Source organism: Eurosta solidaginis, chromosome 3 (assembly GCF_040869045.1).
Source record: "Eurosta solidaginis isolate ZX-2024a chromosome 3, ASM4086904v1, whole genome shotgun sequence".
Classification (NCBI taxonomy): Eukaryota; Metazoa; Arthropoda; class Insecta; order Diptera; family Tephritidae; genus Eurosta; species Eurosta solidaginis.
In genome coordinates this window covers 198,519,452-198,544,586 of record NC_090321.1, presented here as the reverse complement: position 1 = coordinate 198,544,586, position 25,135 = coordinate 198,519,452, and the positions used below count along the sequence as shown (strand labels likewise).

The 25,135-nt window shown below is 37.2% G+C and overlaps 1 protein-coding gene and 1 long non-coding RNA gene across 5 annotated transcripts in view; one reads left to right on the top strand and one right to left on the bottom strand.

Annotated features, from left to right (window-relative positions):
• LOC137244877 (uncharacterized) overlaps positions 1-25,135 on the bottom strand; it is a 57,055-nt gene that overhangs the window by 678 nt on the left and 31,242 nt on the right. Inside the window, exon 2 of the long non-coding RNA XR_010951218.1 lies at positions 1,826-1,927. This is a non-coding gene — a long non-coding RNA (uncharacterized lncRNA). The remainder of the gene's footprint in view (positions 1-1,825; positions 1,928-25,135) is intronic.
• The window catches only part of Arms (Ankyrin repeat-rich membrane spanning), a 200,218-nt gene continuing 176,964 nt past the window's right edge, over positions 1,882-25,135 (top strand). For 2 of the 4 annotated variants that reach the window (XM_067774558.1, XM_067774550.1), the window contains exon 1: positions 1,882-2,635. The gene's annotated coding sequence lies outside the window, so the exon portion shown is untranslated. The remainder of the gene's footprint in view (positions 2,636-25,135) is intronic. The other 2 variants (XM_067774548.1, XM_067774549.1) reach the window with 2 other exon arrangements.

Below are 25,135 nucleotides of genomic sequence, written 5' to 3'. Positions count from 1 at the left end.
CATAACGTATCCAAAACAATGAGTAAAATCTACACCTTTTCCAGTTTAAGTTCAGAAATTTACAATTCAAGTTCAGACAATTGCAATACAAGTTCAGAAACATACATTTCAAGTTCAGAATTTCCAATTTAAATTCAGAAATTTACAATTCAAGTTCAGAAATTTACATTTCAAGTTCAGATTTTCCAATTCAAGTTCAGAAATTTACAATTCAAGTTCAGAAATTCCAATTTAAATTCAGAAATTTACAACTCAAATTCAGAAAATTACAATTCAAGTTTAGAGTTTTCATTTCAAGTTCAGAAAATTACAATTCAAGTTCGGAAAATTACGTGTGAAGTTCAGAAAATTACAGTTCGAATTTAAAATTGATTTAAACAAGATGTCCAATGCTTCCTTAACACATAGATACCATCTTACATACATTTATTTCGATTGGATGAAAAAAAAAGCACCCGGCAAGTTTTCTGAAATTGAATTGAAAATTCTGAATTTGAATTGTAATTTTCTGAAATTGAATTGTAATTTACTAAACTTAAACTGCAAAAGGTGTACAAAAAGTTATTAAATTCACCAACTCAAATATTTTTAGGTTATGGATATGGCGAGAAACCACAAACCAATTGGCTGGCTATAGGGCGAATTAATGGTGACTTATAACCATAAAGCCATAACCAGATAAAACAGCTGATCACACCTTCCTTATGGAAAGCAATGTAATCGAGTTAGCGTTATGGTATGGCACCATTAATCGATTACATTGATTTCCATAGGGCAGGTTCGATCAGCTGTTTTATCTGGTTATGGCTTTATGGTTATAAGTCACCATTAATTCTCCCTTAAGCTGGAGACATTGGTGCTTTATCGGTAACTGTATCGGTAACCTTTTAACAGCTGATTCGACCAACCTTATGAGAATCAATGCAATCGATTATTGGTGCCGCTAAAGTCGTAACCGTATCGTAGCCAACCAATTGGGTTTTGGTTAACCGTCGTAACGATAAACAGCTGATTACGGTAGGGATACGGATACAGCGATACGACATACGGCACCAATGACTCCAGCTTTATGGTATGGTTACGTCGTTAGCGTTATGGAATGGCACCATTAATCGATTACATCGATTTTCATAAGGTAGGTTGGATCAGCTGTTTTATCTGGTTATGGTTATGAGGCACCACTAATTGGCCCTTGAGTTCACGATGTGACTATCAAGCCAACCTAATAAAACCGCACTGCGTTTTTTTAGCGCACGCAAACAAACGGCGTTTTTTGCTCTAACCCAAATAAGCATGCGTTGCAACAATGTAAAGCATGTGTGCAAACGTCAAATCTAAATGTCACGCAGAACAAAAATCGGAAATCGAGTTAGGTTTTCACGCAGCAAATTCAATTTGGGTTGCTCTCATACAAGTTGTATGTGCATGAGACATTTTTGACAGAAAATGACTTGCGTGCGTTTATATTAGGTTGGCTTGTATGTAAACTTTTCCAGGCCATTTCTTCAGTTGTTTTTATAACTGTCTGGCATGGTTCAATTATGTACAGGTTGGCTCATCTCATCAGCTGATTTTATTTATGTCATTGCATGGTCGAAGGGATTGTCAAAAGGAGATGGCAAACTCAAAATGAAACCAACACATTGGCAACATTTTACTTACACATACAAAAACTGCTAAGTTTTATGTTTCCATTCCATACCATTCGCACCAACACCAATACACAGATTTTGACAATTTGAACAGACATATTTTGTTGCTTTACAGATGAGCCAACCTGTATATAGTTGAACCATGCTGTCTGGTATCACTCTGCGCTGCATACATTCACGGTAAAAGTGCAAACACAGGGTGGCTCTCCAAATTCTCTGCCTTCGCTGTCAGCTGGCGCAGTTTTTTGCTAATTCGGAGATCTGCAATGTTTGTGCTGTAAAAAATATAAATAACATTAAATGAATTTACTAATACGCTTGCAGTTAAATCAAAAATAAATAAATAAAATAATACTTTCGAAATCCAGGCAATAAAATGTGCAATTAATGTAATTTTACATCGCGATTTCATATTTGTATCTTGGATATGTAAACGGTGCTCTGAAGTGAGATCTAGCGTTTATTGTATCTATTACTACTACTACATATACTCCAAAGAAAAGTTTAAAGATTGCAAAAAGATCAACTAAACTGTGCAAAAATGTTAAATATTAAAGAAAAAACCAAATTAGCTTGATCATTTTTCGGTTGTTTTGTATGGATAGAAACAGGCATTGTATATCATAAAAAGTTTAAGTATAAACCAAGTGGAAAAATTTAAGTTTTGTCAGGCCCCACACAAAATTTACTTTCATATACTTTTCAGCTTTTCAAGCGGTTAACGTGATCTTTAGTAGTAAAATATTTTACGCTTCCTCTTCGCAAGCAATCGCCAATTTGACTCATCATCGCTACGCTGCTTTGACGGTCCCTAGGACAGCCGTGGAAATCATCAACGTCTCGGCCATAATTTATCCTTGAGTTTTTTTGGTTTTTACATAATTTTGTTTTGGTACTGTGCACAGTGGTGTTTTATATCAGCGTAAACCGACGTACATTTGTTGAGAAAAAGGAACAAGTTTTTATGACTGGCATTATTGAAGGTGAGTAGTTGTAATTAAGTATGCATTTATTTCCAAGATAATAAATTGCCAATTTCAAAATGGAGATATATTTATTTTTTTCTCCCAAATTGTTAAGGTGCCATTACAAAGAATATCAAAGCTTACATCCTATCGCTTAGCAATAGCTCTTATGACTTGATAATTTCTAAGCATACATATGCATTAACTTACCCAAAACTATTTAGATGACCACTACTAGGTTGACAGTTATTCTCATATATACATATATGAATAACCCTAGCGGGTAAAGGGGTTTTTAATATCCCGCGGTATGGCTGAATGCCTTAAAAGGCGACCACAATCAACGGAACCAAACTTGCGAGGAGTTCAAATATTATTCCCGTGATATGTTAAATTCAAAAGTACCTTCCCATCTGTAACGCTAACCTAAACCTTTAGAGAGCGTTTTCGTGCTTACAAAAACAACAACAACCTTTATTGTATGGATCATTAAGCTACATTTTGTGTGAACGATATTTTTTTTTTTATACCCAATGCTGTGTGAGATTTGGTCATGCTAAAGTAGATGTATATATATGTACGTACACATGAAGTATGTGGAAAATGTTTACCAAATCTCATAATTTATTAAATATAATTGTAATAGTACTTGCGAATATTTACTTATATATTTCATTCCATAACGACGAATTGTGTACTATACTAGTAAAAAACGTAGAGGTGATTTGCTATTAACGCTATTGGTGACAGTTCATCTGTCGCACAAGTGATAATTGACCACTAATTTTGTCGATATAAATTCGCCATTTGTATACGCAAAGGTTTGAGGGGTCTAAAAAATCGTTTCGCTAAGTTGTGCTATTATAGAATTCATAGCCGGCAAACCTTCCCTAAAATCTCAGTGTTTATGCGGTTAAAACAACAGCGACAACCTAGGAGGGCTATCCTCCAAACTGCTTTCTTAATTCAGTGAGGGCCTTTTCCTTTCCTCTTTAATATCAGCAAGTGCTTATCGAATTAAACTTTGTGTTTACAAAGATTGATTATGTATTACAGGTGCATTTATTCTAATCAATCGTTTTGTTTTCCCTTTCGTTTTATATTTTTTGTTTGTTTTCTAAATACTTAAGGTTTTATTATTTGCAGCGTTCGAGTGACGATAAGGCACGGATACAAAACGACAATATTGGAAAAGCTCCATGAGTGTTTATTGATCACTTAATGCCAAAAGAATAGCCAATTAAGATATTAAATTCGTATAAAATAACCAATCACTCAAATGTTATAGTAATTCATTTTATTTAAATCAACTTTGGTATATCTACATATGTACATATGTATATACATAACTATGTACTGGCTTCTACCGACGGCTACCCTGCAAAAATCGTTGGATCATGTGGTCCACTTGTGTTATACTGGAGTACTTACCATTATACTCCACTGTAATGCAGCAATGGACCAACTCGTTACTCTGATGTAATGCTGAGTTGGAGTATATGGTCCAGTCCTAGGACATTGCAATGTTAATTGGATCATATTTTTTGTATGAATGGTGTTTAATTTGGAGCACTCGCTTGGTCCATAGCGAGTACTCCATACATGCATGCATGGAGTACTCGCGATTTTTGCAAATAGGTTTTTTTAAGCTGTGCATTGTGTTTTTTTCCAACACTACTTGGGGCCTCTTTCCACATGGGTACAAAATCCTTCATGTACTCAGAGCTGTAACGATTTGAAAAAAAAACAACTGTTCTCTTCATACATGTGAGAGCTAATAACCCCGAAAAGATTTATCTCTCTAATTTCCAAAGCTATCTTGAAATAGTTCTGAACTCAACGCAAAAATAATGCCGAAATGATCCAGATGAAGTCCTGGAACGCTTTAGAACACATTTCTAAAATCATTCCGAAATAGTGCAGAAAAGATCCTGATACAATTAAGAGCATGTGCCAAATTATCTAAAAATGGCCCAGAAATTATCTTGAAAGTCATGCCAAAATCATCTCCAAATAATCTGGAAACAGTCCGTAAATTATCTAAAAGCAACACCGAAATGATCCAGACTTAATCATGAAAAGTTCCAAAAACATTTGCGAAACCGTTTCAAAGTAGTCTCGAAATGATCTCTAAAAAACTTAATATGATTACAAAAAATTTCCAAAATGGTCCCGAAAAAAATCACAAATCAGTCCCAAAATTTCCCTGCATATTACAAAAAATGATCACACAATGTTCGTGAAAAAATCCTGAAATAGTCCCGAAATGATCCCTAAGCAAATCCCTGAATGGACAAACTCAAAATTGTCCCGAAAACAGACACGAAATGGTCTCGATATTATCTAAAGATAATACCGAAATAGTACAGAAATTATCCCGAAATAGTATCTACATGATCTGGAAATAGACCCAAAATTGTCCCGGAATAGCCCCAAAATAGCTCCCCTTTTCAAAGGAATAAAGCCGGTAGATTCTAATGACCCCGAAAAGATAGATATAATCCTGAAAACAATCTTGAAATTATCTCGAAGTACTTCTGAAATGATCACGAAAATAGTGCTAGAATAATCAACAAACGCTTCCTAATTATCTTAAAAAATCCCGAAATTATCTTGAAAATTATGCCACATTAACTTTAAATAATTTCGAAACATTCCCGAAATTATCTTAAAGCAATATCGAAATGATCCAGAGTTAATCGCGAAAAGTTCTTAAAACAATCCCGAAATCATTCCAAAGTAGTCTCCAAATAATCCTTAAAAAAATCCTGATATAGGCACGAAAATTGCCAAAATGGTCCCGAAGACAATCACGAATCAATCCCGAAATTATCCGAAGATAGTCCCAAAATAGTACTGAAATAATCCCGAAATTTTTGCGGAAAAATGCCGAAATAGGTCCAAAGTGATCGCAAAAATATCCCGAAAAGGTTGTGAAAAACTCTAAAAGACTGAGCGAAAACATCAACTTCACCCACGTGAGGGAAATCCTGTTACAAATATGAATGTATCATACACATTTTTTGCAGGCGAGAAACTAGGGGGTGTGGGCCGTTTTTTTTCTAGCATGTTTAATGTGGTCATATTAATCGTTCGCGAGATTGCCGGGCTAGTACCTTAACGTACCGGGTCTATATCCGGCAAAGGACCACCAACATCGATAACACTCCCAAAAGCCTTCTGTGAATGTCTTTATCATTAATACAACAACAAATAGTCTCGACATTATCTAAGGATAATTTCGAAATAGTAAAGAAATTATCGCGAAATTATCTCGAAAAGCGCATGAAATATGTAGTCCAAAATTATCCTGTCCTTAACATGGTCTGGAAATACACCAAAAATGATCGCGGAATAGCTACGAAAAGCTCCTCTTTTCTCTAAGGATATTGGCTTACTGTGTGTTAAATACAAATAATTAAAAATAAACGATTCCCAAAAAAAAAGAAATATTTGAAATCTCTTAAGTTTTAAAATCATGAAATCAGTGCAAATTTTGTAGGTTGTTCAATTATTCTTTTGCTTAAAACCAATCGTACGTATTACAACAAGTAAGGAAGTCGAAGTTTCTGGTGAAACCGAACATTATATACCCAGCTGTACACTTGAAATGCTGTTGTTGTTTGTTTTGTGTGCTTAATAGTGTTACAAGGCTGCGCAATGATACATATACAGGTGGTTCTATTCTGAACTAATTTTTCTTCTACTTATGGCTCCAGAAACATAGAAAGTTGCTTAGTCATAAAAGGGGCGGTGCCACGCCCATTTTTTAAATTTAAAGTTTTTCCTATTGTTATAAATCCACTTGGGAAATGAAATACCATTGATATAAAGCTCTTTTTAGCTTAGATATAGCTTATTTTATTCGTCCAAGACCCTTTTAAAAATCTTTTATGTAAAAGTGGGCGTGATCCTTAACCGATTTCGTTAATTTTTCTTCAAAGCATTCCTTATAGTAAAGGCAACCTCTGCCGAATTTTGTTACGATAAGTTTAACAATTTTTGATTTATGATTAATGATATTTGTAAAATTGATTTTATCACAAGTGGGCGGTGCCCCGCCCATTTATAAAATTTTTTTCACATTTTTATCAAGAGTCTCAATATCAGTCCACACGTCAAATTTCAACATTCTAGGTGTATTCTTTACTAAATAATCAGGTTTTCTGTGTTTTCCAAAATGTTATATATATAAAAAGTGGGCGTGGTTATAATCCGATTTCGCTCAATTTTCAATACCCAGAATAGGTGTCCAGATAAGCTCGTGTACCAAATTTGGGAAGATATCTCAATATTTACTCAAGTTATCGTGTTAACGGACAGACGGACGCTCAATTAATTTTATTTTCGATACTGATGATTTTGATATATGGAAGTCTATATCTATCTCGATTGCTTTATACCTGTACAACCAACCGTTATCCAATCAAAGTTATAATACCCTGTGTACAAGTACAGTGGTGTATAAAACTATTTACGCCCATAAGTAAACATTACTCGAAGCGCCATGTTTCTCCAGCGCCTATAATTTCAAGTGCTAGCCGCGTTGTTAGCATTGTTTCACTTTTCGAATTTCGAGGCCTTTAAATATCAACATGAGAAAGGATCCATTTTTGTTGCGATAAGATTTCTTTGTTGGCATAATATATATGTAGTAATGAGTCATTTTACTACCGTAAATGCAATTGAATACGCAGAAATATGCCCCATTGCATATTTATAGAAATTTACATATTTTAATATATTCAAAAACTCGAACGTTTTTTAACTTATTTGAAATCCAAAACCCAAAACGTATCAGAAATTTAAACCTTTAAAGGCCGTTTTTCTATAATCGGTTAAATGTAGTCCGAAAATAGTCCGGAAAGCAATGCCCATATAATTCCTGGACAGTACTGCAATTATCTCGAAAACAATACCAAATGTCCAAAAAATCCCGAAGTGATCCCAAAACTATACTTCCAAAAAAATCCAGAAACTGTGTCGTAGCAGTTCCTCAAAAAATGCCAAAATAGTCTCGATGATCCCTCGCACAATACCGTATCCGTTCTATACTGATCCAGATAGAATTCCCGAAATGATCTTGAACCGGTTCGGAAATAACCCGCCCAAAAAAAATTACAAAATCCCAAAATTATTACGAAGAATATCCTGAAAGTATGACCAAAATTATGCCGAATTACTTATCGACTTAATTGACGCTTAACCGTTTAAACTGTTATGGCCGTCCAACAAGGAGCGCCAGTCGCAGCTTCTCTGGGTTAACTGGCGTCAATTGGTCATACCAAGGGAATTCAAATTGTTTTCCACTTGGTCCTTCCAGCCGAGTGGGGGCCGCCCGCTTACTCTGCTTCCATAGGCGGGTTCCGATAAAAATATTTTTTTAGCCGGAGCACTATCTTTCATTCGCATAACTTGGCCTAGCCAGCGTAGCTTTTGAGTTTTAATTCGTTGGACTAAGTTGATGTCTGCGTAAAGCCCGTACAGCTCATCATTAAATATTCTTTGGCACTCGCCGTCGTCAACGAGTGATGATCCATGCCTCTACACCATATAGCAAAGTAGCATTTATTGGCAAGAGTGATTCTTTTGCTGGATTTCAGAGCTGATGTTGTTTATTGTGTTAATTCTGGTTCCCAGATAAATGAAGTTTTTTAGTATTTCCAAATTATGGCTGCCAACAGTAGCGTGGTAACCAAGGCGCAAATGCGCTAACTCTTTGCTCAATGACAGCAGCTACTTCGTTTTGTCCTCATTCACCATCAAACCCATCTTTACCGCTTCTTTTTCCAGTTTGGAGTAAGCAGAACTTACGACGCGGGTGTTCAGGCCGATGATATCAATGTCATCAGCATATGCCAGTAATTGCACGCTTTTATAGAATATTGTTCAAGAGCATTACAGGTGTCGCCCTGTCTGAAACCTCGTTTAGTTTGAAACGGCTTGGAGAGGTCCTTCCCAATTCTGACTGAGCTGATGGTGTTGCTCAACGTCATTTTCCACAGACGTATAAATTTTGCGAGGAAACCAAATTCTGACATTGCGGCATATAGGCATGTGTGTCAATTCATTTTTCGCGGGTTTTTTCCAAGATTTGGCGCATTGTGAAAATCTGGTCAATAGTAGATTTACCAGGTCTGAAGCCGAAGTGATAAGGTCCAATCAGCCGATTCAAAGTGGGATTAAATTTTTTGCACAATACACTTGATTGGACCTTATATGCGACATCAAGAAGGCTGATTCGCGATAGTTGACGCAGTTTGCAGGTTCATCATCCCAGTGCGGTTCATCGCTGTCTCCATTTAGGAGAACAGAGAAGTGTTCCGCCCATAATCCAAGCACTCTCTGTACAATCGGTTACAAAGTCGCCGTTTTCCTTCTTACATGAGTAAGTCTTAAAACCTTCCGTGTGTCGCCGAATTTTTTGGTAAAATTTGCGGCCGTTATTTCTGGTGGCAAGCGGGTCATGCTCCTCGCTTGATATATACTTTTATGCACGAATCTCGTGCTAGATATGTAGATCGGCCTTAGTCCGTTAGGAGAGGTTTCATTATGGAGGCTGAACTTTTCGACTGTGGGCCCAAAAACACCTTCGCATTCCAAGCGGTAATAAAAAACGTCTTTAACCTCATCGACAAAGTCTCCCACCACGAATCCGACGCAGAAACTGCGCTCATTTGCGTTACCACTCCAATATATGTTACAATTTTTAATCTTTTTCTTTCCTTGCCGCATTTCTTGGATGACGGTGATGTCGGATTTTGCTTTGACGAGGACATCAACCAGCCTGACATTTGCACCAATCCAATTTAGGTAACGGACATTCCAGGTGCATGCCCTGAAAACATTGTCCTTTTAACGGTTTCGGGGGTCGTCATCAGTTAAGGATTACCGCCTTGTGCGAGGCCGTTTGTTGTTTTTCATTGGAGTGTGGTTTGACTTGGTGGGTCCCAAGCACAGCGCAGAATCCGCTCACCGAGGATGGAAATGTTACATGTACGTTTAAACAGCGAGCGGCTTGTTCCAAAAGACTCACCTTGTGGTGGACAGACGCTGCTGTTGAAAATTCCCCAGCTAGCCCTTTAACGAAGTATGTCAGAGAGACCTAGCCAGGTTGTGGCTTCTCACATAAGCTCAACACTAAACGGATGTTCAGTGGCTACCCAGAGGATACTTGGCCGCAAGCGAACGGAAGTAGGGAGCTGCTTGAACCGCATGCAAAAGAATTGCTCTGGCCATTCCCTAGTGAATATGGGTCAAAATCTTTCCTCACTTGCGTGGACTGCTACTTACGGACCCACCCTAACTGCCGAATTACTTCTGAAGTTATACCCAAATGATCCCGAAAACAATCCAGAAATTATACAAAAGTAGTTCCAACATGTTATGTATGTAAGAGTACAGAAATCATCCCGCAATAGCATTAAAAAACTATACAAAACTGATTGATAAATGGTTCCGAAATAGTCTTAATCAACTCAAAGCCTATTCCGAAACTAATACGAAGTTCTCTTAAAAAAATAGTCCCAAAAAACCAGATAAGACTCGAAAACGGTCCCAAAAACTTCTCAAAATGATGAAATAACCTCGAAATGATTCGGAGATAATTCCGAAAAGTCTTCTAAACGATTCCGAAATACTTCTTATATAGCTTTTAAAACACTCCCAAAATTATCTGGAATTAGTCTCGAGGAAATCTTCAAATGCCCACCATCGTACCCTTAATGCTTCTTTCCAATAGAAGGCTCACTGTTCCAAATATTTAATTTGACAAAGAAAAAGACAGGTTTTCTAAGCGGGATCGCCCTTGGCAGTGATTTGGCAAGCACTCCTAGTGTAGTTCTTCCATGAAAAGCTTTTCAGTGAAAACTAGTCTGCCTTGCAGATGCCGTTCGGCGTCGGCATAAAACATGTAGGTCCCGTCCTGCCATTTGCGCAAGAAAAACTAAAAAAGGAGCACGATGCAAATTGGAAGATAAGCTCGGCTTAAAATCTCTTCAAAGGTTATCGTGTCATGCATGCTACCTTTTCTGACCACTGGCCACTTATGTTCCCACTTAAAAGAGGCGTAATAGGAATTGATCCACCACCCTTTTTATGTATAAAACACTTTCTTTGTTCTCATCAAATTTGGCACACTGCTTCCACGTGTATAGCTGACTCGATCTGTTTAAAAATTAAAAAAATGGGAGTGGCAATCAATGCCCACGTTTTAAAAGGGGGTTTTGATCGGCTTACGGTAGCGATATCTTAGAAACCGGTTAAAGATACAGTGATTAAATTTAGTACGCGCCCTCCTAATTTAAAGATGATTTCCTCTGGATATAATTACGAAAATCGGTTCACTTTCTATATAAAAATAGAAAAACTCGTTTTTAGACAGATCTAACGTGATATCTATCTGTCAAAAATCAATGCGAATTTTGAGAGGTTTTCAACTTGCACCTCGACAGAATAAAATGAATCGGACTACAAAACTGCATACTCAAAAAATTTCTCAAAATTCTAAATAATAATTTGGAAATTTTCTTGAAGTTTTTTAAAAAGTTTTCGAATTTCCCAGACATTGCGAAAACGGTTTCGTTATAGTTTATCAAAACAAAAATAAAATAGCTGATGCAATTGTCATATTATTGCTGCTATTAATAAATTCGATGTATATCTTCGCACTACCTTACTTATTTTTGTTATTAACAACTAACTTATTTTCGAACTATCGCCACAATGCTAATTGGGTTACGTTGCACAACCCCATACTCGCATGACGATCAGTTTTTCTATGACAATTATGGATTTGTGTGGATTAAATAAACTCAATTCATAATTGTCAATAAGAAATGCTCATTTAAATGTCAATAACATTTTAAATTTATTTGCTTTGCAATTTTTTATTTACAGCCGTGGATAAGTAGTAGGGTCGAAATTTCTCAATTGGGCCACTTTAAAATCGATTGTCTCTGTTTTCATTGATTAATACTGTGACGAATAATATCATAACTAAGCCGATACTAAGCAGCCACTCGTATATACGTAAACAAATCAATCATCATGTACACATATACATACAAGGCAGCAGAGAGATACTCAGAAACGCATGTCATTATCAGCCGACGTAGTACCCACATATACACACGCATATGGATACAGACTACAAATATACATGTATATGCTGGTAACCAAGAATGAAGTTCACGAAATTACTAGACTTTAGGAGAAATGGGTGAACGAGGAAACGGAGAGCATAAAAGCAGTGCAAGCTGAGGCATGACTAAGCATTTTGATTTAAACACGCAATTAGTAGTGAAGTAATAGTTGTTGTGAAGTACTCTCAAAGTAGTCTAATAAAGACCGTTTTGCATTATTGAATATTGGAGTTAGGTTAGGTTAGGTTGCGAGGGTTTAGATGGACACTATGGCTCACTACTTAGGCCACCAATGGGCCCATTGTAATACCCTATACGATCCCAAAGAGGACCCCTACCCTGCATAAAGCGGGTCAAACCACTTCGTGGAATTTATGTATTTTGCTAAAGCCTTGACTTCATAGCTAGAGACCTCAGCAAGATCATGTAGAAAAGGTTTACCAAGGATGGCCAACCCACGCCTACTAAGTGCTGGACAATGACAGAGAAGGTGCTGGACACTATCCTCTTCTGTACATCTGCAGCTGCGACAATAGTCGAAGGTCGCTACCTCCATTCTACCACCATGCGTGCCTATTAAACAATGCCATGTTAGAACCCTTATCAGGGACGATAGAACTGATTTGTTTAAAATCAGAAGCGCTCTTGTGCGCCCCTTGTCATATGTGGGCCAGGTTATGGGAGTTATTTATTCAACAGTTTAGCAATTCGAACGTTAGCAGAAGGTTTGGAATAAGCGCAATTTCACTAAATTCGTTACAATACGGTTTTTAATCGGTTTGGAGGTAAAGACGATCTCCCCAAAATATGTTTGCAAACAATTTTTTTTACATTAGTTCTTAACAGTTTTAGAGTTTTTGAACAGTATAAATCATCCACAAAATTTCGGTCACACGATGACTCAGCGCGCGAGCATCTCTGGCTCGTCTAGCGCTGGAGGTAGGAGCGCAGTCACAAAAACATGTATAACTTTTGACCTAATGCAAAATAATATCTTTTTTTCACCAAACTTTTTTAAGGGATTGTAGAATGGATTGAAATGTGTTAAAATTTTCTCGCAGGCGGAGAAGTTTTATTAATTTTTAATTATTTAAAAGAAAGGGAATTTTTTTAGCAAAATAATAATTTGTTATAAAAATCAATTTCTTTATGACAAAGTATATTAATTGAAGAAAATTTTGATGTAGAAAACGTTAAGTTTCGATAAACCGTTCACGAGTTATTAATTTTTTAAAATAACATGATAATAACATGATCAAAAACTCTAACTGTTAACGACTAATGTAAAAAAAAATTTTTTTTTGCAAAAATATTTTGGGGAGATCGTCTTTACCTTCAAACCGATTAAAAACCGTATTAGTCAATGAAAACTGAGACAATCATTTGAAAGTGGCCCACTTGACAAAATTTCGACCCAGTATTAAACTTTTTTGACAACGTATACTTTATAGTGTTACTAGCTTTACCAGGCGCACTTTGTAACGTCCGAGATTGAACGGATGTTGCGTTATTTTTTCTGTTTTGTTTGTTGATAATTTAATTTATAGTTCTGTAAATTAAATTGAATTTTGTACGCATATTTGGTGAAATTTTCTGTTAAAACATTTTATTCTTGTATCCTGTTGTATCTTATTTTATATTATTGTATTGCTTTTACCGCTGATGATTGTTGCTTTGATTACATTCCGAAGAAGCATGACTGGTGAGCCAATTTTCAAAGTTGATATATGCGCAGGCATTCCTTTTGGTTCTAAGGAGTATAGAAATTCATTTGGATAATTCGTAATTTTATCTTCATCTGTAACTGTGTCGATCGATTTATATTTCGTCACTTCACCAGGAAATTGATTTTGAAAGCGATCATTGATTTTGTTAACATGGCCATTTTTGGGAGCTAAGATAGTTCTTTCGCATAGCCAAAAAACAAAAACATTTAAATTTAAAATTTTTAATTCTGAAATATGAAAAACTTTCGTCTTGATCGAAGGAACCTCGAGCCAAAATTTGGTGATGATCGAAGTATAGCAAACACGTTTTCATAGGAAACACACACACACAGAATTTGATTTTTATAGAAGATGTAGATAGACTGAAGCTAAACAATTTTTTTAACAGCGGCAGATTACTAAACGTCCAAAAGGCATAACAGCTAAACTCAACAATGCAGTCAAACTTTAGGCGTTAAAATAACTTAAGTTTGTACGGCAGCCATAGTTTTTCCCCATTCCACATTTTACTGGAGGTTTTAGGACTTAACGTCATATAGCTCCTTACCAATTTTAATTATCCTACCATTACGACATCCAGATATATGCAGTATAATATATTCCATTTGTATGGGAGGTGCCACGCCCCCTTTTTCCCAATTCCATATTTTCTTGGTGGTGTTAAGGATTGACCTCAAATAACTCCTTACTGAATTTCAATGTTCTGGCATGTATACCTTCAAAGTTATGCAGTACCAAAGATTCCATTTGAATGGGAGGTTCCACGCCCCCTTTTTCCCAATTCCGCATTTTCTTGGTGGTGTTAAGGATTGACCTCAAATAACTCCTTACTGAATTTCAATGTTCTGGCATGTATACCTTCAAAGTTATGCAGTACCAAAGATTCCATTTGAATGGGAGGTTCCACGCCCCCTTTTTCCCAATTCCGCATTTTCTTGGTGGTGTTAGGGATTGACTATAACTCCTTACTGAATTTCAATGTTCTGGCATGTATACCTTCAAAGTTATGCAGTACCAAAGATTCCATTTGAATGGGAGGTTCCACGCCCCCTTTTTTCCCAATTCCGCCTTTTCTTGGTGGTGTTAGGGATTGACCTCATATAACTCTTTACTGAATTTCAATGTTCTGGCATGTGTACCTTCAAAGTTATGCATTACTAAAGATTCCATTTGTATGGGAGGTGCCACCCCCCCTTTCTCCAAATTCCGCATTTTCATGGTGGTGTTAGGGATTGACCTCATATAACTCCTCATTGAATTTCAATGTTCTGGCATGTATACCTTAAAAGGTATGCAGTACCAAAGATTCCATTTGTATGGGAGGTGCCACGCCCCTTTTATATATCGAAATTATTTTTAGCCTAAAACCTTCCCGTTGATCGAAGGAACCCATAACCAAAATTTGGTGATGATTGATGTGTGGGAAATATGTTTCCATAGCGAACACACACACACAGAATTTGATTTTTATATATATATGGCTAAACCGATTTGGGATTTCAAAATCAACTAACCATCATCTCTCCTTCCTGTATCTTTCCTAAAAATTTCATGGCAATCTGTCGAGCCGTTCTCGAGTTATGGAGTGACAATCAAAATGTACACTTCTTTTTTTATATATAGATTATAATTTTTTTTAAACAAAAATATGTACAAGTACATATGTAAGTCGTGTGTTAATCTTTATCTTTATTGTTATGTTTATCACTACTATCTTTATCTTAATCTTTACTCTAGCCTATATCTGTATTGCTTCTCTTATTTTATATGTGCACCTTTGGTTGAGTTCCAATGAGCCAGCTCTGGATCACGAACAAATCTCACTGGAACGATCTGCATCAGTTTTAGAATGCAGTTGCTTAACAATTCAAAATTTTACTTTTCTCAGGAGCTGAAAAAACTAGAATGTAGTTACGTAACAATTCAAAATCATTCCAGGAGCTAAGTGCAAAAAACAATTGTTCATTTTGTTATGGTTTTGGTATTTTTCATATTTTGTTTTACATAGGCACCCACACTTACGCAGAAAAGTGTTCTGTGCAAAAAAACATGTATCGGGAGCCGATTGGATCTCTTTTCGGTTTTTTTTTTCTGAATATATTTAGACATAAGCAAAACTTAATTTTCGTAACGGAATATTGATACCGAAGTCAAATGCGCCAGCTCTTCTAGGAAAATTTAGTAATTCCATATATTTTGATCTGGTAAATGTATCGTTTTCCTAACATGGCTTGAAACGAATATGATGTAATTATTTTATGGCCTTTATAATTTGTTGTCAGACTTGAAGTAAATATGAATGGGGAAAAAGTTGGTAAATATCGGACACTCTAGTGCTTATGTTTGAAAGCGTGGTGGAATCACCATAAGTAAATAAAAAGAGATAGAAGATGTACGCTATCTGAAACGGTAGGGATTTATTTTCAATGGTCAGGAGAGGGTAAAATGTTTACCCGCTTTGGAAAAGTAGGAGTAGAAAAATAAATGCCTTGCTACGAAAGCCATTACACACTGTTTTTTCAGCATATCTGTGCAACGTAATGCCAATACAAAAGGGATACACAGGACCAGTGCGAGCTTATATTACTTTAGGCATCGAAAAAAATTAAAAAACTTAAACTGCGATGAGTAGTAAAATTCAATAATGCATCTAAAGTAAATTGACCTCAACTTCAACTGCAGTTGAAGCTTTTATCGAAAAACCGGACATAAGTGGGAGAGGTGTTATGAATTATATAGTTGAACTGTAGGAACTTTGCGCACTTAAATGGCTTTCGGGTTTGATGAAAAGTTTTACAGTCACACTTGGAAGTGATCGTAATACTTTTAAATGTGTTTCGATCTCTAAAAATCCATTGTTCTTTCCATCTGCTCTGTTGATTTGACATTGAGAGTCGGAAGTAAAAGATATGACCTTCTAATATATCATACAAACTTGATCAGAAGATCTCCCGTAAGCTCTTGACAGTTAATTCATGATGTATTACTAATGTTACCAAGTTATTATTTACTAAAATATGTCAGCGGATATAATAGGAGTCGGCCTAGAACTAGAAAGTGCTAATCCGATCGAGCCGGATTCATATATTCTAAATTACAATCCATAACTGTAACATTCCTTTTATCTTAGTAGTCTAATTTATAGGCCAAAACAACAACAGTGAGTAACAATTTTTTATAACTGTATTTAGAAATCCATTGTTTTAGCGAAGTGTTTACATAATAAGCTGTAATACGACAGTTTTGGTGTTCTTTCAGTAGCACTGGACAGGCGAAAATCCTTGCTGGATATGACGCGAATTCAAATAGTTTGTTTTAGCAAAGACCTGTTTCAATTTTTTTGGAACAAATTAAGCATACTTGTATAATGGAAGCATCAATAATATGAACGCAATAGTTAACCACGACCTTACTTATGGAAGCCCACACCAAAGATACCCAAATATGAATCTCTGTAATTAAATCCGGTAAAGGTCCATCGATATTCACCCCTACTTGGTTTATATGAAAAAAAGTACTAAAACTACCATACTTTACTCATACACATATATGTATGTGGGTAAATGATGATTAATGTGTTTATGTAGCTTGCTTTAATGTTTTTGTTGTTGTGCATTTATTTAGTGATATGAAAATTCGCCACAATATGAATGTAAGCAGGTTGTCAATATTAATTTTTCAATCTTAGAAAATTTAAAGGAGTATTTCTGAAGCGTATGTATAAATTAATAAACAAAAAATACTCTATTGATAGTTTTTCGAAATACGAATGTGCTAAACTTTTACTCATTTTTCAAAGTTAAGAGTAAATAAAAATATTTTCTAAGGCTTCCATGTCTTTAAAGCATTTTTAGAATTTTGTATATTTCACTTTTTCACAACCATTTACTGTCCAAAATAAAAACAAAACAACTGTTTTACAAGCAGAAGTTACTTCCACTCTTCTTATAAGGCACAACAGTTTTCTAGGGAATTTTAATAGTTTGGAAACAACACAAAGCACTCGAATACATGTTTTTATGTAACATTCATCAGCAAAGAAGTTACAGTATTTTTTAATTTTTTTTAATGTTCTCAAATCCTGAATAAAAAATAATCGAAAGTTTATTGTAACATATCGTTAGCTTAACTCGCAAAGGCCCCAACCAACAGCCTTTTCGAAACTGCGTTTTTCAAAAATTTTGGTATGATATATTAAAATACAAGAAAAATTTGAAAGTGTTAGAACCAATAACAAAGGAGTTACACCAAATTGGAAAGCAATTTGTGCATGTATTAAAATGTTTTTTGCTTCACCTGGAAAATTTTAAATTTTATCGTTAAGGCTTAGTTTCCTCAAAAGCGGTGGCGGGTTATAGCGGTCGTTACATAGCGGTAGAGTACGTTGTCACAAATGTTGTAATGTAAAAGTAATTATGCGGAAACTAAGAAGAAGGCGAAGGTCAACGCAACGTAACATAGCGACCGGGCAATAAATCTTACGACCGTCATGACGGTACACATTTTAACGTTTTTTCCCACCGCTATACTCAAAGCGGGGAACATTTTGTCCATTGTGGATAAAACAAGTGTGATATCTTATCCGTCAACTGCCTGACAGGATGTTCAAGATGGCTACTTTTTAACGTTTTGACAACGTTTTGACAGGATGTTCAATATCGCTATGTATACGGTAGGCTATCTTTAGCGGGTGATAGAAAGAGATACAGTATGAGATCACGGTAGGTCCTTTAAAAATCTGGTGATCCGTTCTATTTGTAATTGTGACGTCTATGCAGAAGATATCACACTTGTCTTATCCACACTTATTTTGTCGAAATATCACTACATAGTATAAAACAAAGTCGGTTTTTCTGTCCCTATGTCCCTTTGAATGCTTAAACCTTTAAAACTACCCAACGGATTTTGATGAGGTTTCTTTTAATAGATAGAGTGATTGAAGAGGAAGGTTTATATGTATAATAACATCCATTAAATAATGGAGAAATACTAGCCGTGTTTTTTTACACGCGTATACGTTTCGTTTGCGCGTGAAAAAAACGCCTATTCTCGCTCAGATAATGCTTAGGCGATCCATCTAGTGGCAGTGGTTAAAAAAGTAGCTACATCACAGGGTGTACCGAAAAGCGGAGACACAACCCTCTGTTGTATTTCTGTATATAACATATAGCTGAATCAGTTGTGATAAATAATGGACGCGCATAGAATACATAGAATTAGTGCAGAGTATAATGCGTATTGAAATTTAGTAGTACTAATTTTATGCGTAGCAATTTCAGAGGTGTATTTAAAGTTTGTCGCTTAGCAGTCCATATAAAGTTTTAGCGTAAACGTATGTATATAAATGTGAAAAAACACAGCTACTGTTATTTTTGAAGTTTCAAATATGATGTATATATTGTAACGTATTTACTGCAAATCCACTTATTTGCAACCTTCTGCTAAGTTCGAATCACTAAACTGTTTAATAAATAACTCCACTCTTCAATAATGCAAAATGGCCTTTATCAAAGTACTTCACAATAACACTTATATTTCGCTTACTGATAACTTGCTTAACTCAAACTGATTGATGGCTTAAACGAGACTCTACTATTCAAAACAATACTGCTCTTGCTCGCTAGATAGCGTCTTAGTCGAAACTGCTTGACAGCTAAAATCAAACTGAATTCCAGCGCCTCTACACTTGTTGCCTTTTATACTCTTTGATTTCAACGTTCGCATCTTCTAGGCGCTTCCAAAATCTACTAGTCCATCAGCTCTCAAACTTCTCAGCTGTAACTACAATTGCACAATTTTATAGCTTTTCTCATTGCATACTTTCAGGAGTATCTCAGATATATGCATGTGTTTGTGCATTGACTCTCCGCTGTCCGTATACGTACATGGTACATATGTGTAGACGCAATTATTCGTTTATGTAGATACATAGTGATTGAATTATTGATGTGAATTCGCGTCACTGCTTAGCATCGGCATAGAGCAGGCATGCTTAACCAACGAACCGATATCATTTCGTTACGATAATTAACGTTAATAAACGAAACAAAGTCATTTCGTTTCGTTTATTAACGTTAAGAACGTCAAATTAACGAAATGATTTCGTTTCGTTTTCTGCCATATCAAAACGAAATCAAATCGTTTATGTTGATTATTAATTTCAAACTATGCTGGCAAAGCTGATTGATGGCGGAGTCATTAAAGGTGAAAGCATTAGCCAAGCTGATTGCAACTTTTCTCATGAATTTTGACAGTACGAACATTTCTCAGAGTATTTTTGACATTACCACCAACGAATTACACAAACAAATTACATGGAGTTTGTGTGTGTATGTGCGCTCGTTGTTAGCACCTTACGGCTTCACCATGGCTATAGCATTGCCAGCACAATTCAAACATAAAGTATCACGTTTTTGTTAACGTTTTTAACGTTAACGAAAGCTTTTCGTTTCGGTTAAAAACGAGATACAATTTATCTTGATAATTTCTTTATCGATAATATTTCGAAGTGTTTCAACGGAAACGGTGGAAATTTTTTGATAAACGATTAGCTTAACGTTAAGGTGCATCCCTGGCATAGAGATAGCAACACCCCTTAGTTTTGCTAATATTCGTAACACTGCCCTCCACCTAAGTCTGATCGTCCCGATCAGACAAATCTCTCGATCTAAACGCTGCTAGCATCGCCAAATGTACCACTCTTCTATTTCGTGATTTCCCAATTGCTTGTATGCGGTATATGACCTCACTGATCGTCTTCACAACTCTCTACGGGCCTTCCCAACTGCACCGATATTTGGATGGAACACCTTTCCGCCGGTAAGGGTTGTATATCAGTACCAAATCTCCCTCCCGGAAATCTTCCAAACTATTTCCCTCGTCGTACCTGTGTTTCATCTTACTACTCATTATCCTGGATCGTTCCCTCGCACTCTGTTGCTTGGCCAATGAACTACTTCGTAGAGCTTGCGCTTGACGGATTGGCTTCGCATAATCAGTATCGTTCCCACGTTTCACAACAGTAGAGCGCTCCGGCTTGAAACTACCCTCGCATTCTTTCTCGGAAATTTGTTGCTTCGTTTTCCTGCGTCTTTTAGGTTTTGTCAATGCCAGTGGTTCTCTCGCAGGTACTTTTGATTTTGCTTTATTTGGCCCATTCGACCTATTAACCTTTGCCTTTGACTTCCGTGGTTTTTGTCGAGTCTTCTCCACCAGTACTCGATTACTACTGAACCCTTTTCCAACTTGAAGTTAAGTGGTATATCCTGGTTCTCTTAACGCATCCCCCATCTCTGCATATCGATCTTGATGTCATGGTCAACCAAGAAGTCCACTCCCAATATGACTTCTTCAACAATCTCTGCCACTATAAAATTGTGTAGTACCGCGACGTTCCCAATTGCTACTTCACATGCTACTTCTCCAATTACCTGGGTGTCCTCTCCCGTGGCTGTACGTTATCTAGCTCCCAGCTATGGTCTTATCTTCTTGTTGAATAAATCCGCTCGAATGACGGAATGAGATGCACCCGTATCTACAGTCAGTAAACGTTCCTTTCCATCCACATGTCCTCCGACAGTAAGATTGTTTGACCTTCTTCCAATTTGTGAGATAGAGATTATGGGGCATTCAATTGAGGGAGCCTCTTGCTGCTGAATCGCTTTAGTTTAATGATTGATTGGTCTTGGAGATCTGATCATCTCCTTCAGCTCTGCGTTTACGACCACCCACATTGTTGGAACTGTTAGGGTTGGTGTTGCAATAACGCGCAATGTGCCCTGGCTTTCCACACTTAAAACATCTGACTGCATCATTATACTTCTGCTGCGTACCCTTCAATGCTTCCAAAATTGTGTATACCCACTCTGGTACCTTCTACTTCCACACGATGAGCCTTATATGCTGGTTTACTCAATAGGGAGGCAGTTTCCTGAGTCAATGCATGTGATACCGTTTCAGCAAATGTCAGCTTTGGGTTTGAGTATGTGGCTCGCTTCGTTTCCACGTCCCGTATGCCATTTATAAAACTCTGGATTTTTACCCTCGATGTATTCCACGGGTGCGTCCGCATTTGCGAGATGAGCCAATCTTTCAACATCCGAGGCAAACTCCTGCAAGGTCTCATTCGCTCTTTGGTGACGGTTTTGCAACTCCATTTGGAATATCTGTTTCTATACTCGCTTCAATAACGTCTCTCGACAGCGGCCATCAATGCTTCATAGTTGTTCCGCTCTCCTTCGGGAATCGTCTGTTGGACTTCGGCTGCTAGCCCCTTCAATGCTGCGAATAGAGCTGCAACTTTATCTTCAGCATTCCAGTTGTTCACTGCTGCGGGCTTCTCAAACTGTAGCTTAAGGACCTGGAAAGGAACAGACCCGTCAAAGGATGGTGTTTGGATTACGCGCTGAAACAGCTGGGCGATTTAGTTGTAACTGCTCCATACGACCCTTCAAATCATCGACTTCTGCCTGAAATTGAGCGATTTTTGCATCCTGCGCTTCCAGCTTTGATGTTACCCTTGCTTCGTGTGCCTCTAACTGCGAAGAGATTTGTGCCACCTGCAATGATAAGCGCTCCTCTTGTTCTTCCATCTTGGATGTTATGCGTGTCTCCTGCGATTCCAGCTGGGATGCCATATATGTCTTCTGTTCTTCCAGTTGAGTTTCCATCTTGGATGTTATACGGTTCTCCTGGGATTCCAGTTGAGATGCCAGTTGAGATGTTATATCTGTCTTTTGCGATTCCAGTTGGGATGACACTGTCGATGTTTGAGCAGATATTGCAGCCAAAATCGTGTTCAAGTCTGTGCTCGTAACTGTCTGCGATGTTTCGTTTTTCTCTTCAATTTTTGTTGTTGTCTTGTCGACATCAAAATGAAAGACATACTCTTCCACGTTAATTCCTTCTGCTTCCATTGCCTCTCGTAGTCGTGCCTGAAGTTCGAGTTTAATGCCGGTTGTATTCAATCCACGGCTCTCCAACTCCTTCAGTTGCTGAATCTTCAATTCACTGAACTTTGCCATGTCCTTGTTGTCCTCTGGAATTTATTCAACAATTCCTCTTCTGACACCAATTTTAACGAATTTACTGCAAATCCACTTATTTGCAACTTTCTGCTAAGTTTGATTTAAGAAGCCACCTGGCGAGCAATAGTAGTGAAGTACGTTATTGGTTATTGTGAAGTACTTTAATACAGGCCATTTTGCATTATTGAAAAGTGGAGTTGTTTATTCGACAGTTTAGCGATGCGAACGTTAGCGGAAGATTGCGAATAAGAGGAATTGCAGTAAATTCGTTACAATTGGTGTCAGAAGAGGAATTGGTGAATAAATTCCGAAGACTTGGAATACAACTTGGACATGGCAAAGTGGAGTGAATTGAAGATCCAGAAGCTGAAGAAGGAGTTGGAGAGCCGTGGATTGAATACAAGCGGCATTAAAATCGAACTTCAAGCACAACTACGAGAGGCAATGGAAGCAGAGGGAATTAACGTGGAAGAGTATGTCTTTCCTCTTGATGGCGAGGAGACAACAAAAATTGAAGAGAAAAATTAAACATCGCAGACAGTTACGAGCACAGACTTGAACACGATTTTGGCTGCAATATCTGCTCAAACATCGACAGTAACATCCAAGATGGAAGCACAGGAGGCACGCATTTCAGAAATGTCATCGCAAATGGCATCTCAGCTGGAATCGCAGGAGAACCGTATAACAGCGAAGATTGAATCACAGGAGACACGTATCTCAGAAATGTCGTCAGAAATAACATCTAAAATTGAAACACAAGAGGCACGTATATCAGAAATGTCGACACAAATTTCAGCACAGGTATCATCTCTGATCTCGGCACAACTAGAAGTGCGTATAGAAGAGAAACTAACGCAGTTTCAGGAAGGGTTCAGTGGTTGACAAGATAAAATGGATGACGAGATAAAAAATGTAAGGCGCAATAACCTCCGAAGAGATCTAAGGCCGAGCTTCTCTACCAATTTGCGTCGTGCTCCTCTTGAGTTTCCCTACAACTTGGCCGGACGGGACCTACATGTTTTAAGCCGACTCCGAACGGCATCTGCAAGGCAGATGGGTTTTCACTGAGAGCTTTTCATGGCAGAAATACACCCGGAGCGCTTGCCAAACACTGCCGAGGGGCGACCCCGCTTAGAAAAATTTTCTTCTAATTTAAAAACCTTATTTCTAAAATTTTAATGTTGCTTTGCTTTGTTGTTTATTCGACAGTTTAGCGATGCGAAGGTTAGCGGAAGATTGCGAATAAGAGGAATTGCAGTAAATTCGTTACAATATATAAAAGAAAGTGGTGTTAGTTACACTATTTATAACTCAAGAACGGATGAACCGATTTGGCTAAAAATTGGTGGAGAGGTAGCTTAGAACCAGGAGACGGACATAGGATACTTTTCATCCCGTTCTGACTAGGGTCTTTAGATCAAAACGGGGACCTGGGTAATCCTGGGATGTGTTTATAGAATATGCATAACAAATGAAAGCTGTTGATGACTGCTTTAGTACAGGGTAATTTTCATACCTATTGTGGGTCTCAAGATATAGGCAAAAACGTGGATCAGGGTAACACTAGGATGTGTTTTTACATTATGGGTATCAAAATCAAGCTGTTGGTGAGTGCTTTACTACAGGGTAGTTTTCATACCTATTGGTGACTAGGGTCTTGATATATAGGCCAAAACGTGGACCCGGAACAAAATACATACCATCCTCTGGGACTGGCAATAAGGGATGAAGAAGAATGAGAAAAACTTGAGAGAAGAGAGGGAAGGAGACAGAAAGAGATAAAGTAAGACGAAGATAGAGATAGATGAAGCGAAAAAGACGAAGAGAGGAGTGAATAAAAGGATGAAGAAAAAGTGAAGAGGGGGGAGGGCAGAGTTAGACGGAAACATAAGAAAAATGTCATACATCTGCTGTAAAGTTTGCCCACTGTACCAAGAACAAAATACATATACATATGTATTAATTGATGAAATCAAACTCTTTATATATGTACGCACACGCATTTTACTCTCTCGGAACGATGAAGCTGCTCTGCTTATGCCTGGTTATATTCATTGTCATACAAGTTAATTAAAACTAAGAATGATAACAAACGCTTTTGATGTTTATTCTAAAGCAGTGGTGCAGCCGAGAGCTTCACAGAGCTTCAAAAAACTATTCAGCGTTCACCTAAATGTCGTGAGTGCAGCGATAGAGTTTAATATGCCGGCGTTGTGCGCCACTATTCCAAAGCAATTGCTAAACCAACGACGACGCCATAGATTTCCTGGTTGGGGGGCATGTGTGGGCTCGTATTCAGTAAACAACGCTTTTACATAATTATTGATTATAAATGAAAATATATTGTCTTAAGAAAATAAATATCATCGCTCCAAACTGAAAAAAGCGGAAAATATGGGTTTGATGGTCAATGAAGACAAAACAACGTACCTGCTCTCCTCGAGCAAAGAGTAAGCTCATTTCGCCTTGGCAACTACGCCACTGTTGGCAGGCATAATTTCGAAATAACAAATGCCTTCGTTTATTTGGGAACCAGCATTAACACAAATCCCATCAGCTCTGAACTCCAGCGAAAAATCACTCTAGTCAATAAATGCTATTTAAACTTAATAGGTAGGT